This window comes from Taeniopygia guttata, chromosome 3, assembly GCF_048771995.1.
Source record: "Taeniopygia guttata chromosome 3, bTaeGut7.mat, whole genome shotgun sequence".
Taxonomy (NCBI): domain Eukaryota; kingdom Metazoa; phylum Chordata; class Aves; order Passeriformes; family Estrildidae; genus Taeniopygia; species Taeniopygia guttata.
In genome coordinates, this window is record NC_133027.1 from 37,325,225 (window position 1) to 37,341,578 (window position 16,354).

At 41.8% G+C, this 16,354-nt stretch overlaps 2 long non-coding RNA genes across 4 annotated transcripts in view; one reads left to right on the plus strand and one right to left on the minus strand.

Moving 5' to 3' along the window:
* Nucleotides 1-1,975: 1,975 nt before the first annotated feature.
* On the minus strand, nucleotides 1,976-5,644 carry LOC116808019 (uncharacterized). The gene is made up of 2 exons (XR_004367281.3): nucleotides 4,825-5,644; nucleotides 1,976-2,496 (listed from the first exon to the last, which is right to left on the minus strand). It is a non-coding gene; the product is annotated as an uncharacterized lncRNA (long non-coding RNA).
* Nucleotides 5,645-13,096: 7,452 nt separating this feature from the next.
* LOC121469576 (uncharacterized) overlaps nucleotides 13,097-16,354 on the plus strand; it is a 117,658-nt gene continuing 114,400 nt past the window's right edge. Inside the window, exon 1 of one of the 3 annotated variants that reach the window (XR_012054953.1) lies at nucleotides 13,097-13,464. This is a non-coding gene — a long non-coding RNA (uncharacterized lncRNA). The remainder of the gene's footprint in view (nucleotides 13,465-16,354) is intronic. The other 2 variants (XR_005979671.2, XR_003959214.4) reach the window with 2 other exon arrangements.

Here is a 16,354-nt window from a genome sequence, read left to right on the forward strand (position 1 = left end):
AGCACTCCTGTTTCTAGAATGGCCTCAGGGACTTGATGCTCAAAGATCTAAAACTGGTTGTTTATTTCAGTTTCCATTTCTGACCAGCCTCACATCTAGCAGCATCATTGCAGGGCTACAGCAGCTCCTGTGTTTTTGTGGGGACAGATGAGCTGAGGGACTGCCACATTTCACTATATGAATATATAACCTACTCCCCAAGCTATATGAGATCCCAGCAACACACAGACTATTGCTCATTACATAGAATCTGCGAGTCCGTATGTTCAAAGGACAATGTGTGATACGTTATTCACCCTTGCAGTTACTTTATAATTACGTGTATTTGACTAGCTGGGGCACATAACTGCTCCGAGGTGTCAGTCAGTGTGTTGGAGGCTTTTCTGAGAAATTCAAGATATTGGAGTTTTACGTAGCCGAGATTCTCCCTTGGGATATTTGGTACAAAACATGAGCCTTGGCAGAAATCTGTTGGTGCCCCTGTCTCAGGGGGCTTCTTGGCAGATGCCAATTACTGACAATTAACCATCCGTGGCAGAGCTCAGGAAATGACAGGCACGTCTCTGTGTGCAGCTCAGGGACTCAGGTATTAGCGTGTCTGAGTGCAGTGTCCCTCTGCATGAGCACACAGCACAGCAGGGTGTGCGTGGGAGGCGAGGAGTGCCGTGGGACGGAAGGGACCAATATGGTCACGGATTGTGCTTGTGCCCTCTGTGTCCTTGGCTCTTCTGGAGAGTGGTAAGGTCCTTGGCAGTATTTTAGCACTCCTGGGGGGCAATATGGCATCTCCTCCAGACTCTGCCCACAGCATCTCTGCAGAGGCTTTAGTGCTTGGCACAGGCATCTTCTGGTGGTCTGTGTGGCACTTGAACTAAGGGAGTGCTCCAAGAGGAGGGCAAGGGACTTCTGAAGGCCTGAAGCACCTCTGTAAAAAAAGTGGGGAAGGGCAGGGGCAGAGAGGACACCTTGCCTCAAAATCTGACAATGTTTAGTAACTCCTGAGATAAAAGTATACGAGAAGAGAAAGATTTATTTGGATTGGAAATGAATGAGTAGAAAGAAAAGAAGGGAAAGGGAAGAGGAAGGGAATTATCAATGTTCTGCTGCAGTTCTTGTTCCTTCCAACAAATACTTAATCTCTTTCTCAGACAGCGCTTAATGAACCTTTGTCTCTTTCCAAAGCCTAAAGTGCTATTCTCTTTTTCTTTTTTTTTCATTTTGTCTTCCAAAATCTGAAGTGCTGGGACTCCTGAAGCTAAGCAGAACTTTGATTTTTGTGAGTTCTATTTGTGTTATTGCAAGTCAGCTAAGCATTTTTCTATAAGGAACTGACCAGGAAAAAATACACCATTACCTTTTGCTGCCGTAGTAACTTGCATCCAACACCAATGACTTACGGGCAATATTATCCACATCTTAATCATTAAAGATAGAGATTAATTGTCTGGTTCAATATCTCATTAAAAATTAAAATCTATCCCTATGCAGTATCTCCTCAGTAGAGTTAAACCAGAGTAGACTTTTTCTGGTTTGCTTAAACTGAGGGATGAATGATCATATTTTATCTCTGCAATATCAGAGCATGGTCACTTTAAAAAAATGGTTTTAATGCTCTATTATTTCCTCCCCAGTTTATGAAAAGATGGATTTGGGAGCTACAGACCAGCTGGCCAGCTCAACTAAGTGATTCCACAGAATTTTTGGTATCTGTTGGTCTCAGTTATTTTAGAAATATTTGAGGAAGTATAATGGATTCATGCTGCTAATGGATCCATTCTGCTCTGCTCATTGTTATTGTCTCTTCTTTGTCTTATCTGCAGCTACAGTGCTGCTTAAGTTGAGGTCTGTAATTTAGCATCACTGTTTAATTGGAGAACCAAAAAATATACCCCTTGTCCATCTATTTTTTTGAGAAATACGGGATTGCCCTGTAGATTTATACACTTCCAGATGAATTATCAGACTGAAAAGAAAATGTTTTGCTCTGGAATTACCAGTTTACAACATAAGCATTTATTATACCATAATGGCTCTGGGGCCAAAATTTAATTCAAAAACTTCATGAGACTTGCTAAAACTGATTGGTAGTGGAACTTTATTACTGTGCTATGAATAGGGAAGGGTTCAAGTCTGGAGAAGGATGTGGACAAATTCTGGTAACCAAGTACAGGAGTAATAGCCTGTGGATGCCTCAAATCTTTACCAACATTTCTTACACCTATATGAACTAGGATCTTTAAGTACCTGAGTACCTTACCACAGTTCAGCAACTCAGCCTTTGTCATGTGCTTAAATCCAGTGACATCCACAAACTGTGTGTTTTCCAGGTGGTTCTTAGTGCAGAGTAGGGATAGAGATAACAGGGTCGTACTATGATGGCAATCTGGTGAAGGCACTCACTTCAGCTGTGGCAAATCCAGGCTCAGTGTCCTCTCTTGCCTGCAGAAGTTCAAATCCATGTTTTCCACCTTCCTGGGGATTACCCTGCTCTTGAATCTTGCAAAAACAAAGTAAAAAAAGAATTAAAAAAAAAATAAAAGAGCCTCTTCCAGCAGGGATTGACACCCACCTCCCCATGCTGGGAGAAAGTAAAATATAATAAATTTCATATCTGGTTTTTAAAAGTGACCAGTTTTAAGAGGAAGGAATGGCGATTCAGAGAAAAGGGATTTTTGCTTGGGATCTTCAGCATTCAGCACTTGTCATGAGAATACTGTGCAAGAGAGGAGGCAGGAAGAAGGGTATACACCATATGGATTTTATTCAGAGGTTCAGGGAACTCAGCATTTTTCTCTGGCTCTGGACTAGACCCCAAGAGCCAGACACCTCAAAATCCTGCATCGGGATTCATAAATCATCACCAGCCCTAAGCCTTTGCCTATCTCTGGCAGAGCACATGACCTTTAAATCAGCACCCAGGTTCCTGCTGGTGCGAGGCCCTGGCCTGCAAGAATCAGCAGAAGAGAAACCCTGCAAGGGCTGAGCTCCAGCACTGCCAGGAAGGGGGCCATCCCTTACATTTGCCTCCCGTGCTCCTAAGGCCTGGTTCTCCTCCTGGATAACTTATTCTGCTTTCCCAGCTACCCAGGAAGGATTTAATAAGCTGAACCTGGAGCAGCTGAGTGAACCTGTGTGAGAATATGGGTCAGCAGAAAAACATGATTACAGAAATGCTATTTAAGGCTTTCCACTAAAATACAAAGGCCATGGAAGAAAGAAAAGGAATCTTCCGGGTCGAGAGCTGTCTGTCCATCCATGAAATAAAAAAATCTGTCAGAGCGCAGACAGTGTCAGGAGCTGACAGGCAAGGTGCCATGTGTGAGTGGTGTGTGTGTGTGTGGCCAGTCCTGTGTGGATCTGAGCAGTTCCCTGGAGGTGACAAGAGCTGTCAGCACCTGTGAGCTCCTGCAGCAGTTTGCAGGTTTGGGTGTGGGGTGCCTGGTGCTACAAACGCCCACTGATGGCAGCTGCAATTGAGGAACTGTGAAGCGTAGGAATGACTGTGCCACACATCTGCCCCCTCATTTCACCGCAACCCACCAAGCATCCTGCACCCAGACCTGTGGAGCACAGCAGGATCACGGGCAGGATCTTCAGGATGGGGCCCTGTATCAGCAGGCTGCTTCTCCCTCTGCCTGCCTTTGCCTTTGTGGCTGACAGCCTTTCAGAAAAACAAATGACACTAATTTTGTACTAATTTTTTATGGGGATCCTGCCAAGGTCAACAGGCCTAAAATTTCACAAGCATGTGCTACCCTAAAAACATTTAATTTAGTGTTTGTTCTTTTTTCACATCTCTATTATCAAGGGGGAAAAATACCACTTTTCAAAAGGAGGGATGCAGCCGTATTAAAATCCCAGCTGGGTGAACTGCTCACAACAGACCCAGCAGATGCGGGCGTGCTGATGGCAGGGTTTTGCATGCCAGCTGTGCCCTCTCTTGCCTCTCCGTGTCAGCTCTGTCACTGATAGCTGGCAAGGGATGCAGGCTGTCAGGATGCTGTGTGCACAGTTTGAGACACTCATCTCCAGGCAAGTTTCTGCTGGCTCACGTTGGGTGCCAGGAAGGAGAGGACGATCATGCTGCCGATGCTTGTCAGCAGCATGACTGTGTTAACAGAAAACCCAGTCTGCTGAGTTAACTCTTCAGCACCAGGCTGTTGAGCTGGGGTTCCTATCCTCCTGCAGTCTCAGTCTCTCTACATCTTTCAGCCCAAAAGGGTATTCTTTCTCCTTCTGCCCCAGCACACACTTAGAAAAGCCCAGCAGGCTGAAGGAGGATCAAATTTTGGTCTTGTCAACCTTGCATATGTTCCTTTAGCTTTTCACTGCCTACACATGCTGCATGTATTCATACACATATGCAAATAGCAAATGTGGTCATATGTGAGTGCATACACACAGAAAGACATACACTTGCACCTATATAGGTTTTGCAAAGTGAGCATAAGGTACAAAGGACTTGTATTAAACAAGAAAGTCTTTGAGATCTGTGCAGGGGATTTAAACCCACCAGCCTGCTTTTTGTTATCTTTTCTCCAAATCTTGTCAGAAATTGTGTTACCATCTTCATTCTTTTTTTCCCCAAAAAGTCCTGCAGTTACCTGTGGCATGGGCAGATAATTACAAATATTGACTGACTTTAAGGTAGAGAGCAAAAAACATCACCTTGGGGATAAAATTCCCTGCTTCTCAAGTTGTCACACATTGCCTGAAGGCAAAGAGCCAGCAGAAAATACACAATCAAAAGGAACTATTTTTATCCAAAGACAATTTCCTTTTCCACTCCTATCCTCAGAGACAGTTACTGTTTGTAGTTATTACCTGTAGGTCTGATGTGCCCAAAAGCCCAGTCACATCAGGGATACACTGTGCAAGGCATTGTACAAAATATAGTAATGCTGTTGATTTTCTCTTCTCCGAAGATTACCTCCTAAAGGAGACTCCGGGGATGAGGGCAAGCCAAGCCACGAGGTCTTATCCATTGCCAGGAACATCCCGTGAGGAGAAGAGGAATTTCTGCATTTATCTAACACTGCCCTCTCACTCCTCTCTCATGTGGATGAAGAGTCTCTGGAGTTGCAAGTTTTCCTGAGGAAGAGGAGGTCAGAATTTTTGGATCCGTCTCAGAGGGGGCAGCCCCATCACTCCCACTGCCACGGTTCTGTGCTCCGACTGCAGGGTGAAGAGCTCAAGGGGATGTGTGGAGATGGCAAAAAAAAAAGTGTTTTCAATCATCAGTGTCTCTTTTTCCCAGTTCTGGTCTCCCCAGATAGCTGATACTTTGCAGTCCCACAGAGCTGCTATTTCTTAGCAGCATCTTCTTGCTGCTGGCACCTGCACTTTATGTTCTGAGTCAGACATCCATGCTATCTATATTGGCACACACACTACCATTTTCTATGGCCAATAAAAATGTGTTTGTGCCTGTGTTCTTGGAAATGAGTCCCCATCTCGCCTCGACAGCATTTAGCCTGTGAGTTAGTGTTCAGATGGGAGGCAATTAGGTCCTACCGGGGGTCTGGATTTACCACTAGCTCTGAAACCAAAAGAGTGCGTAACGCATAGCTCATGTTCTCTGTTCCTGAAAGATGTCTCCAGCATTTACCTCTTCTCCCCTTGGAGCAGGTACTACCAGCCTCTGTGTCTCCGCTGTAGTTAAGGCACCTGGGAGAGAAGTAAGGAGGATGTTGGCATAGATCTAACATGTGTTGTTAGCACAACACACAAGCATATCCCTCAGGCTACTTCGCTGCCATTTCTAATGCAAGCAGCGAAGTCTTTTATAACAAAAACACCATGCTCCTTCCCTTAGCCAGGCAGAGGGAGTGAGGGTGTGTTAACAAGATTTGCTCTCTCATCTGCCAGTTCAGGTTAAACAGAGACCCTCCCGTATGCCTGTGATCCCAGAGCATGGTCTTGGGGATCAGAAGAGAAGTTTGGCAAACATTCACAGAGTGCTAACTGTATCAGTGGATGCACGTCATGAGTACCCAGATACCTCAGTGGGGAGTTTAAGTAATATAAGTGCTTGACAGGGAGCAATCACAGTCCAGGCAGCTAAACAATTAAAATCAAATGCAGAGTTATTACTGTGAGCATGTGAGAACGTTATCAGGAGTACTGGACACAAAAGCACGCTCTCATACACTTTAATTCCTCTTACAGTCGTGGTATGTGCCTGTCTGAACTCCCACAATAAATTCTCATCAGCTGATGCTCAATAGGTTATGCTGCCCTAATGATGCACATTAATATTTTTTAACCTTTCTGATTCTGCTTTGGTAATTAGCCCAACATTTTGAAGCCTCATTTTCCAATTCTCTCTGATATGTTGATTAAATAAATCTATGGGCTTCCAGTATGAATCTGAAGAATGTGGCAACCAGAACAAAGCATTGTTCCAGCTTTGTGTACAGTTACTCTAATTATCATAACGTATAATTACACATATTCACATGTATATTTGTGCACATTCTCATTTACACATGCACATACTCATTTACACATCCTTAGAGTGAAGGCTGAGGGATAGATATACAGATACTCAGCATATATAGAACCTACTATCTTGAGAAACCCATATTTTTTGAAGTGCTGACACTACTGGCCAGATAACGAGCCCATAATCTCCCTCTTTCCCCACTGAAAGAGCAGTGCTGGAGCTCTGACATAAATACACAAAAGCAGGAATATTTGAAGTTAAAGCTTCCAGTTCCGTGGATGTGTGTGGTATATGATACTTTAACCCATAGGTTGCTGCAGTATCTAGGCATGACTAACAGAATTAAGGTCACAAGAGACAATGAATTTCAGAGGATTTTTGTACCAGGCTGAAAGAAGACAAAGAAAATTACTGACTTTTCAAAAGCAGAACTAGTGGAGGAAGGTATTTCTGTGTAGATGTCAAAGGAAAGAGATGCCCTTGGTTCATATCTCCATCCATATGTGCCCAGACATGCACTCCCACACAGACACAGAGACATGTGTGTTTATGCACTGCTAACAGAGAGGATGTACCTATATTTTTAGCCTACTGTATTTAAATCTGTATTTTTTAGTACTATTGTGCATGAGTTGAAAATTTGTTAGCCTATTTTTTAGTCTATTGTATTTTTATCTGCAAGTTTTAGTGCTACTGTGAATGCATTGCAAATGTGTTCTTAAGGGACATTTACAGCCTTTTCCCTCCAGTCTTACTATTCAAACAATTTCATCTACTTCTGAAATTTTTCCTATGAGAATACAAGTCTCTACCACGAAATTATTTTTTGTATGGTATATTTCAGCATTATACTTTAGTGTCCAATTGGATGTCAAAATATTTAAGAAGCAGGAAGGCATGATGATAAAGGATTGACTCTCCACACCCTAAATCTATCAGGGAGTTCTCATGGGAGCAATACAGCCCCATACATTTTGAAATGTAGCATTTCTTATTCATTTAAATCATTTCACCTTTCAACAGTTGCTAATGATGCTTAATATCACATTCAAACCATTTACCAGCTAACCAAGAATGAAAATAAACATCTTTGGCCGCTTTGTTTAAATTTGGGAAACTGGCCACATTTCAAGAATTAAGAGAGGCTTGTTTGACTGACTGTTCAGCTAGTACAGTGCTGACAAATTGTGTGACTGGTGCTAAAAAAATCCAACCCTCTAGATTCTACGGCTTGCTAAAAATGCAGATATCCCTATGGTTTTTTAATACTGCAATGAAACAGAAAGTTTCCCCTGGAATGTGTTGATTGAGAAATATTAAAGGTTAACTTTCCCCATGCTGCAGAAGGTCAAATATACCCCCTTCCTGGGGATTAGCTCTCTGGTAATTCAAGCTACAACAAAACATATGCCTTTGCCTCTCTTCTCCTGCAACACTGGCTCTTCTTAGGGTTTCCTGCAGGACTCCCATCTGTTAGACCAGTCATTTTCCCGGTGTGCATATAGCAAGATCTATAATTATCTAGGTATAGATATGTAAAAGATAGATGATACACATAAATGATACAGATACATATATTCATACACACGTGCCTCCACATTTGTAATTCCTGACTCTTTGAAGCCTCTGACAGAATCATGACTGATTTTAACAGAGCCCAGATGTGTGACTTTATTTGCAGGTGCAACTGAGCATTCTGTTAACAGTAGAATCAATCTGAAATTTCCTAACAGAATATTTTCCTGTTAGAAAATACCAGTTTGTCCAAAGGGAACTATTTCATGAAAATGTACTAATTATCATGGCATTTCTCTTGCAGACAGAAATTTTAAATAGCATATTGATTGGGTCAGATGTGACCCTTTTTGGACATATTTGGAATAGAACATACTTCCTCCAAACTATTTTTCACATAGAGAAGTTAATGTAGCATTTGATACTGTTTTATTAATTAAAATGGAAGGGGATATGGTTAGTTTATAAAAATAAAACTCCTAAGTAATTTTTTTTTCCTGTGGAGACATTTTAGATAGTTTTTTACGTTCTTGCTGCAGCTTTGGAGATTTCTCTCTCTCTCTCTTTTTTTTTTTTTTTTTTTTTTTCCCCTTAATGGTGCAATTCCTAGCGAAACTCAGTTCCAAAAAAACTAGTTCAATCACAGCCATATCCTACATGGATTTTCTGTGAGGTCAGGCTTGAAGCTTCTGATAAGAAATTGGCAGATGAGGCAGCCATGGCCATGTTATCATTAGTCCTGCCCGAGGCACTGCAGAGATGTTCTGCCTCTGTGCTCTATGAAGCCTTTGGATGCCCTGGGAGCCAGCTCCAGAGGACTGCTGACACCAAAGGGAGCTGCCTTTGCGTCTCTGCCTCAGCTCAGAGCTCCTCTTTACTTGTATCTTCTAAAACCTTCAGCATATTTTCAGTGCTTAGCCAATACCAATATCCTGTGAACTAGGGAGGAGGAAGTTGCTTGTGGTGCTTTTTAAAAAATGGTATAATAAAGCAATGGTCACCTTTTCTGGGACAATGGCCAGTAATAGGCTATTCTATTTTTCCTTCTATCCTTTACAAACCCATGTAGTAGATTACTTAAATCTCATTTGCTATGAAATGTGCTACATGGCCCTTTGTAAGTAGGTTGTGTTCAATGCTGAATAAAAGAATTATATGTCATGAACCTCTCATTATTTTAATTTTCAAACCTATTGGTTTTCAAGTTGATGAAAGACATGTGCTATTCACAACAAAATGGTATTGTTTTACTTAATTTTGAAACATTTTTGTAGTGAAAAACATGATCATGAGTCCTCAATTTTCCATTATAGATAGACAACTTTATTGTCAGGCTGATAGTTATGGGATTATATCTTTTCTGGAAATGTTGAAAAACCTGCCACATTGTAGATAAATTTCAATCTTGCTGGCAGTGGAAATTCCAAAATAGACTTCAGGTGATGCTGTTATGAACAGCAGAATCAATCCAGTAGTTCAGAAGGAGGTAGGATTAGGAAAAAAATTAAAAATAGAAGAGCACTGCTCACATATGGAAATTAAAACAGTCACTGATGACTCCACAAAGAGACAGCTCAAATTATCCTCACAATTATCAGGTAGAAGACTGCAAATTATGCTCCCAGTTCACAAAGAAAAAGCAATCTAGAGGAGAAGTGCTGATTTACATAATCAATATCATCCAAATTCAGGGAGTCTGCCTTTCAGCACACACAAAAAGAGAAAGCAGAGCAGGAGACAGGATTTGCACTAGGCAGATAATGGAAGAAGAACCATGCTGAGAGAAAACTGAGATAAAAGAAAAAGGACTTTAGAGAGAGGAGGCAGGACAGCACCACCTTGCCTGTGTGCCAGTCCAAGCATAAGCTGTAAGAAAGCTGAAGTGGGGGGGAGGATTTAAGGAAACTTGTAAGTTTCCCAATGTCATCTGAAATTGAGAGTAAGCCCTTGGGCTGGCTTCTTCCAGCCTAAAATTTTGCTTGAAGTTACAAGCATTTGAAGATTTCCACGAGTTATAGGCAGATCCTGGACACATCTTTTAACTGCAACATTGAAGTTCTCAATTATATGTTCAATTTCAATTACCATATTCCAAGTGCCTTTGAACTGTGATGATACAATGACTCAAACCTCTTTGTTTCGCACCCACCTCTTTTTTTATGGTGTACAGACTCCAGGAGCAGATTAACAGCTCAAGAAATGAGAAATGTGCCATGAACTCAGTCACACTGAAAGAGTCCTTTTTCCCCTGAGCATCACACCATCCACTGAGCAAACACCCCACAGTTGTTCTCCCCTGGATCTTACAACCTGCACCATCCTGCTGCTGGGGAGAAGCTGAGAATTCACAGGCATGACTGCAGCCATGACCCTTTTTGCAGTTGTGACCTGCAAAGTTGATGAAAGCATTCATTTGGGCTTGTGGCTGCAACTGCCAGACCTGTAAATGGAACAGACTTGATTATATGGATCCTGATCATACTCAGCTTGTTCCAAAGGCAAGAGGTGATTCTCGTGGGATTGTGACCATTGATTAGCAGGAAGCTGGTCCTGCAAGATAGGCTTTGGACTCTATCCACATTCAGAAAAGGGCTTGGACACATTTGTAGCTTTAAGCATATTTCCATGGCTCAGTGGAGTCACTGGGACCTGGTGAGCTCAAGGCTGGGACAAGACCAGAGGAACTTCTGGAAAGCAGTAGTGATGGAAAAGGATGTGCCAGAGCAGGGTACTAGTGCCAGAGCTCATCACTTTACTGCTGTGTGTGGCTGAACAGGCTGTAGCCCTTGCAGGGTGCTCCCAGAGGGAATGCAGCAGCCACAAACTGCAGGGAATGCAGGCATGCACATGTGCAAATGGATCGCTGCAGTCACAGCACAGAAATGCTCATGGCGAGCGCAAAGGCATCGTTCTCATCAGACTTCTTCCTTTGCTCCAAAGCATCTGAAATGAGGTGCTGGAGTCAACAGATTGACGTGTGCATACAAATTTGGGTGTGGAGAAACTCCCTCCTGCTCCCATTGGCAAAACTCCCTCTGACTCCTGTCAGGGGGTCCCAGCGCACCACATCCCCTGGATTGCTGAAGCAGAACCACGGCTGGCCAAAATCAGCTGCCAGGAAGTTGACCAGAGCTCTCTGCTGCTCCAGGCGACAGTGAATAATGCAATATCCACAACCTTGGAAGAAAACTAAAAATAATTTTACAGGAAAATAATACATTCTTTCTAATCTGAGTCAAACCTAAAAATTAAGCAGCTATAATTATCAAACCTAATTTAATTAAAACTAGCTGATCACCATCTGGTGTTATTTGTATAAATTTGGAAATCTACTATTTCATATGAAATTCCTCCATTTAACAAATTATATTAGAGAATATATTTACCCACTGTAATCATTATGGAATTGATAATTTTACAAATTGTATTTCCTTCCACTTGATAGAAATATATTTTGCATAATAGCAGGCAAAAGATCAGATACTTTTTTCATCAAAACTGAATTTAAAATTAAGACTTGCCACATCAATAAAAATAATTCACTGAAGTGAAATATATAGACTGAAGCAAGATTTTTTATTTCTCAGTTTTGTCACTGTGAGTATAAATGAGAACTCCATTGGATTTTTCTGTAGATACAAGCATATATTCAGACATATAATATTATATGTCTATTATGTGTATGCATACATTCTATAATAGCTAGTGAAGAACAACAGCTTGATTGGGAGAGCACTGTGCACTTTCCTGAGGCAGTGTGGAAATGTGCAGTTGTAGATATTTAAAAAGTACTGTCAAAAATATATTTATCTTTTCCCCCCAAGACATATGTATATCACTGTAGAAACAGAAGCTAAAATAATGATGAGGACATCATGAGAAGACCACACATTCATTGGCACCTAAATACAAGTGTTTGACATAGCCAGCATGAGAGTCGTGGGTTTCTCAAGGACTTCGTAAAAAAATTCTGTAATTTTTGATATGTATTTCAGTAAGGAAGTAGAGCAATAAAAGTAAGTACAATAAAATAAGTACAATAAAAATAATCCATTGAAATGGGCTCAACTGGGTGTCTTCACAGAATGTTACACACATGGGAAGCCACAGAATGGAGCAGGATCACAGCAAAGTACTGAGACAGCAGAGTGGGTGCAATTTAGAGCCTAAGTTACTTAAATCAGATTTGGAGATATGGAGTTTATTCCAGCTTGCCTGCTGATCTGCTGTATGAATTATGTATGAATAAGCTCTGTTAGTCCGTTCACGTCACATGCAGATTGTAAACACGTATGGGCAGTGGATGGTTCTCCAGTTGTACTTGGCTTAAAAGACAGAACCTCTTAGTGGTGGCTTCCAGACAGCACTGCAAAAATAAACAACACCAAAATGCAAAGAAGTCATTCAAACTGGATGGTGAGAGGAAGCAAAGGAAGCAATAGAGAGAAGGTGAAGGGAAAAATCTTCCCTAAATCTTAAAAAGACGCATTTTTCAGAAATATGTTTACACCCACAGTTTTGGCATCACCTGTGGCTGCAAAAACATGAGTTAATCTGTAAGTCACCTATTTGCAATCCCCTAAAAATAAAGCAGGGAATTCCCTTAAAGTGGAGGCAGGGACACTCTAAACTATCCACAGTGAAGCCCTCTTCAGAGTGAAGCATTTGTTAGTAACAGGAGTATATAGAAACAACAAGGGGAATAGTGCTCATTTTTAGCTTCTTTAATAAACAATTATCTTTCACATACAAAACTTGGCTGGTGCAAGTTTCCTGGGACTGACCAGTGAGCAAGATGCTTCCACCCATCTTTCTCTTATGCAGCTCCCAAGCTTTTTCTTCGCCAGCCTGGGCTCTCTGCCCCAGAGCTGCCTCATTGCAGTGGGCCACTCCATTACACAATAATTCTTTTGCACTGACAAATCACTTGCAGAACTTCACCCCCTTTTGACTCATCAGTATTTATAGATTAGCACACAGCAGCACCCATTCCATGACATTTGGTACTTTGCTTTTTAACAAGTGAACAAATCCAGTATGGTGGGATTTTGTAGTTTGGCTGCTGTTAGACTCTACCCTGATGGGAGCCTAAACCCACTAGTGCTCTTTGGACCTGAGCTGCTTTGCAGCAGAAGGGGATGAGCAGGGAACAAAGTAGCCCAAATGCAAGATGCTCAGATGTATGCAGAGAGTGCAACATGACAAAGTGCTAGGTTTGGTTAAATTGGGACTGTTAATTATAGCAGTTTAAATTGGGTTCTGACTCAGATTTTGAATTTGTAGTGGCAAGATGACAGCCTGGAGAAGGTGGTTGTAAATGGCTGACTCAGAGGATGATGATCAGCACGACAGTGCCTTCTGCCTGTGCTAGTACTATGTGTTTATGGGAGAGATGTTATAAGGTGACAGCCACCAGTTCAGCTCCACCCCGTGATCTGTTCACCATGCATTATGGAGACTGGAAAGACCAAGAGAGCAAATGGAGGAAGAAGCATACTAATTGGGTGAGTACAAAATGGCAATCTGCCATCTTTTTGGTGCTCTGTCCTCTTCTTTCCACACGTAATGCTGGTTTTCCAGATTCTTCTGTAGGCATTCAGCTGCTTCTGACTTGAGTTGATGAAATGGCTTCTAAGGAAAGGATGACTGGGGGCTTGGTGTCTCCATGCAGGAGCTGCCAAGAGAATGGACATTTGGGAGAAAAGCTCTCTGATAAGAGGGTTGGAAAACCTGCTTTAATTTCAGAGCAAATTATGCAAAAATTGAACACTGGTCCTGGAAACACCAGATGCTGACAACTCCAGTGTCTTTCCTCTCCCCAAAGTGCTTTTATCCTACCAGTTGTCCTTGAAGTACGTTCAGTCATGCTTTTATGCAAAATGCAAATGTCCAAGATTCTTTTCCCTGTGTGCTAATATGAATTAGCTCAGCTGTTCAATTGGTTGTTGAAATTAATTTGCAAGCATTGTAGGTGACTAAGTTTCATAACTGTAATTTGTGCGTTACAAACAGGGGTCAAAAATCTAATTCCGCAAGAATAATGTAGCTAACCCATGCTTTGATCTTAGAAATCCTTACACCAGTGCTTGGCTGAGGGCACTGTCAGCCAGCCTCCGAACGGGGAGTGGGGAGGATTTGTTACGAACTACTTGTGACTGAGCTAGAAGCCAGGAACTATGTGCACTCACAACACTTACCAGTTGCTTGTAGAAATTATATATAGAACCTGAAATTATAGTCTTCAGCTCTCTAACTCTGCTCTAATAATTGCTAGAATTGAGAGACTAATATATTCAATAAATTACTTTTTTCATCCATTGAACAGCTGAGAACAGATTGTGATTCCCCAGTCTATTTGCTATTCAAATGAATTCAACAGATACCTTTTCTAATCTTTAACACTGTGGTCTGAGAGCAAATATCCAGGGCATGTAGTGGCTGGTGCTTTGATAAATCATATGCATCACTGCTGTTTCCTGACAGGAACACTGTGCAGATACCTCAGCTGAATCCTTGTTTATGCAAGCATACAACTGGGTTTTCAGAAGAACTTCCATATGTGGCTTTAAAAACTGTTTCCTCTTGCCTTTTTTTTGTTGGTCTATTTTCCAAAGGTCTATTTTCCAAACCATCACTGAAAACAAAAGGAATTTAGATGTGGCCAAAGCAAACTTATTTACTCTTTTTTCGCCCATCAAATATAAATTAACACGCAGTGATTAAGGCCCTGATGCAGAAAGGTGATTTATGATAGGCATAGATTTCAATGTGCTGTCATGTTCCCATTTAATTCTGTGTGACTGTGCAAGCAAAAAAAATGAAGTATGAGCATTTTTTTGGGAAGATCAGGACCTAAGCAAAGATTATCTGAAAACTTTCTGAATTATTCAGCTCCAGTAATCACTATTTAAATACTACTCCTGAAAGAATTAAGTCAGTCATCACAGGTTCACTGTCCTGTAGACAACCCAAAAAATTGAATGTTGACACTATTTCCCTGTGCAAACAAAACAACAAATATAACAGTGAGCATCCACAAACATATGCAGCCTGTAAGGGGAATGCCCAAGAGACATAGACCCTGGACAAAGGAACAGTCATTGATAATTTCCCAGGGGTTGCCAATGGGATTTTTTACAATGTAACTTGTTTCACCAACCAGTGCTTCCCTTTTATTATTTTTTTCCCCAGAATAAATTTTATATTTTTTGGATGTAAGAGAGAACATTTCTCAAGGGCTTCCAGGAGGATTTCACAAAGTTTGGACTGCATGTAGCTGAGAGAAGGAGGATGGGCAGAGACCTATCTGTTTGAGATCATGTCACCCTATTTATTAATCCACAGCAGAATTCCTGCAGGGAACACCAGGAAGCCTGACTGCTGGCAAAAAAAAGAAAACACCGATCTTCAAGTGTTAATTGAACTGTAATTAAAATTTCCACAGCAACAACACACAGCTTCCTGGGAACTATTCTAGTGTTGGGTGAACACTTCCTGGTGGTTTTTGTGCCATGGCTATCCAGTCTGGGAGTCCATTCCTACAACCAAAGATGCCCAGCTTTCATGTTTATGTGCCTGCTTTGTAGAGAAGCCATATAGATCCATCACACAAACTCAATCCAATTCTCAGTCCCTGCTGTGAAATAGATGTTCTGAAGGTGGGGAGAAGCCCTCTATCAAAGGCATAAAATCAGTGGAGTGCCTTTCCCCAGACACAAACGTACAGATAGCCATATGAGAAATGTTCTAACCTACATTTGTGCCTGAAACAACTCAGTTGGAAAAAGGAACAAGGCATAGGTACAGAGATTTGCAGTTTTTGATGTCCTCTGGGGTAGAGATGTAGTGACAGATTGCCTAGTCAGAGAGAAGTCTGGGAGAGATGGAAAGATAAGGCAGGGTATTAGCCCCTTCAGATCAGCCTGCAGTCTGGGTGAGCAGCTCTGTTACTGACTATTGCCATTTGTGTATTTTTCTCCTACACATGCTATCCATCCAGTTATGGTATATTCTACTGGCTTATTGTGGTGTATCACCTTCACCTTTCCCCCCACCCCTCTGAGTACATTTGTGTCTGTGCTTGCACCACAGAAGACACTCATAGGGTATTTAAACCAGGGAGAGCCAAGCTCTTCCTCTGGGAAGCTACAATCAACATTGCCAAACTCCAAACTGCAATGTTTCCACCACAGTCGGTAGTTTGAAGCAACCTGGGGATGGTTCCCTGTGCCGGAGTTATGCCTGCCCAAACTCTTGCTGTGGTGGAGAGGGTCCATGTGGTGGGGACCCTTGGAGAAATCAGTTTCTGGCTCCTTACTATGCCAAAGCAGTGCCGTGGATGGAGGAGGCCGGATGGGTCCAGAAACTGAACGCTGCTCTGGAGAATAAAAGAAG